This window comes from Calidris pugnax, unplaced genomic scaffold (genome assembly GCF_001431845.1).
Source record: "Calidris pugnax isolate Ruff unplaced genomic scaffold, ASM143184v1 scaffold56, whole genome shotgun sequence".
NCBI classification, from domain to species: Eukaryota; Metazoa; Chordata; class Aves; order Charadriiformes; family Scolopacidae; genus Calidris; species Calidris pugnax.
The window spans coordinates 4,308,084-4,310,794 of record NW_015090839.1 but is presented as its reverse complement, the minus strand read 5'-3'; positions in this window follow the sequence as shown (position 1 = coordinate 4,310,794).

Here is a 2,711-nt window from a genome sequence, read left to right as displayed (position 1 = left end):
AGGGGGGAAGAGAAATGTCAGCTAGGATAATCTCCTTAAAAATTTTGTCTACTTGAGTTTGAACTTAAAAAAAACCCAACAAACCCCAAAACATTTTTGCTCCACATAAATGTATATCATTCCTAGCCTGCTTGCCTTGAGATACAGCTAACACCACTGTGTGCATAATATATTAGGCCTTACTAGTAGACATCCACAGTAGTCATGTTACAAAAGCTGTTTTACAGACATTTTTTTCATTCCAGTTGATCTAGACACTTAACTATGTCACTTCCTCCAATCTGAAGGGGTTTTTTTGGAGGCAATCTTTAGAGAACTAAGAATGGCTTTGTCAAAGAATTTTAAGGAATCTGGGTTGTTTATGGTATGTTCCTTTCTGCATGACAATGTTTTAAAAAAATTGTGCAGTCTAGGTGACTGGTATTTTGATGCTTTGATCAATTCTATCATCTGTTTCAGATTATTAAAAAAAGAAACTTGAAAGTAGAGTGGATGTCTTGCTAATTTGTGACTGGACCTTTTCAATTTCTGATGCCTCTGGGAATCAATACTGTAGAAGACTCTGGAGAATGCTTTTGTAGTCTTCCTCAAATATGTGCATTACAGAAATTGTAAGGGGCTTCCTCTTGTAAGGGCTTTCCCCCTTTTTAGACTGATGGAAAGAAATATCGTACATGCCTCACAAAGAGGAAAAATGTGAGTCATATTTATGCTAGCCAAAGGCCTAGTGAGACATTTCATGGCAAGATTCATCCTAGTGAAGCTGTAGCAAACTAATAGCCATGCCTTTCATGGTATCCTGCCCACCTGCTGGAGACCAGTGCAGCACATGGGAATCGATTAAAAGTATTCATAGACTGTGTTCTGTCATGTATTTTTTTAATATACCTGCTATAATTGTGCATAGTAAGATGTCTCCTAACTTGCAGCACAGCAATGTTGAAACTCACCCAGCAAACCCAGAAGGCAGAATAGTGCAGTGAAACAATGTAGGACGTGTCCAGTCTAGCTCTTTTGGAATCAGTTGTGATCTCTGCACCAAATTATATTTGGCAGGATAGATGTGATGGTACCTTAGGCCATTTGTGAAAGAATCCCAAAAGATAAGCTTGTTTCTTCTGAGCTTCTTACAAGAACGTGAGGTGGCAGTTCCATTGATCTGATACCTTTAGTAGGCCTAGAGGTGAGGTGTGAGAAAATGGGTATCTTTCCTACTTTTGCTAAAATCCTTATTCTACCCATCAAATAAAGAGGAGAATTTCAAGTTCAGAATATATATATATTTTAGGTAGCAATTGTCCTAGAAAACAAGATGATGGACTCAGGCTACCTGGAGATGAAGTCAGAAAAAGGCATCCAGTCCTAGCTGTTTGAGACAACAAAAAACGTGTCTACCAGTGACCTCCTCTCCATCCTATTTCCACTGCTCTGATAAAGTAAAAGGAAGGAAAAACTGGCCTTGCAGGGTAATGCACTCTGACTTAGGGAGGCTCCTGCTGGTAGAAATCTCTCATAGTCCACACAGTAACGTGTATTTTTTCCCCTGACAGCACTGAGTATAGGCTGAAGTGGGTGTGCTTATAGCTGATGGGCCTTTCAGCTGGTATAATTTGTATAAATATATATTCAATAAATCTGGGAATAAAGTCCAGCAGCTGGTTTGAAGTCTCCTACTGGGCATCAGTCCAAACTTAAATAGTATTTGCTGAACTAGAAAAATCTACTCTGAAACTATTATATGTAAATCTAGGGCCGCTTAGGAAACTTATCCCTAGATAACTGCAAATCTTGATACATCTATTAAAAAAAAAAAGGATGTTGAAGGCCCCTAGGGATAGATATGTCATCAAGTACCATTCTTTTCATTTTCTCTTAGCTGCCTGTACTCCTAGAAGCCCTGATACACCTTTTAACAATAAGGGCTTTCCTTTCTTGGCAGCAATTTAATAAAATAGGTTAGCTTGGAACTGTGTTGAGAAAATTAGTTGACTATATTAGGACCAGAATAGGCCCTGATTCTGGGCAGGATCTGGAAGTGGTCCAATAGATTTGAGCAGAAACACTAGCCTCTGTGATTGGAAGCCAATAAGCAATGAACTTACAGATTTTTTTTGACCTTTGAAGCAGCAAGACTGCATTAACAAGTTAGCTGAAGACAACTGTCCAAAAGTCCCCCAGCGAGGGCCTGCTAGGGCTTTAGTTGCTGCTGACAGCTAGCAGGCAGGGTAGGTTGATGGGTCAGACAGAATTCTGGTTTTCTATTAAGTTTTAATAAATGTTGGTATTTTTGATTACTTTTACTATGTATTTTTTAAATTCTATTGCTCTAGTTGGAATGTAAACATTTTCTATACTTCTGAAGTCCATTGCCAGGTCTGAATACAGTAGCCTAAGAACTCTGTTATAGAACATGACTTTTTTGCTAAAACTTTACAGAAGCAGACTGTGAAATATGAATGAAATAAAGTATATACTTGAAAAGCTTTGGGGTTATTTTAATGCTGTTAAACTGCAAAGTCCTTGGTTCCAAAGCATGCTTTACATACGGCTCCACAACAGCATGTTGCCCATGTGGGAAAGTGCAGATCCAAAAGTGATACTATGATGTATCTCTGAAGTGTGAGCTTTAGCAGTATGTATGAATTAAAGGGTCTCTGGGAGGAGCATGAGTAAAAATGGGCTGTACAGAAGACTAAAAATACATTGTCGTG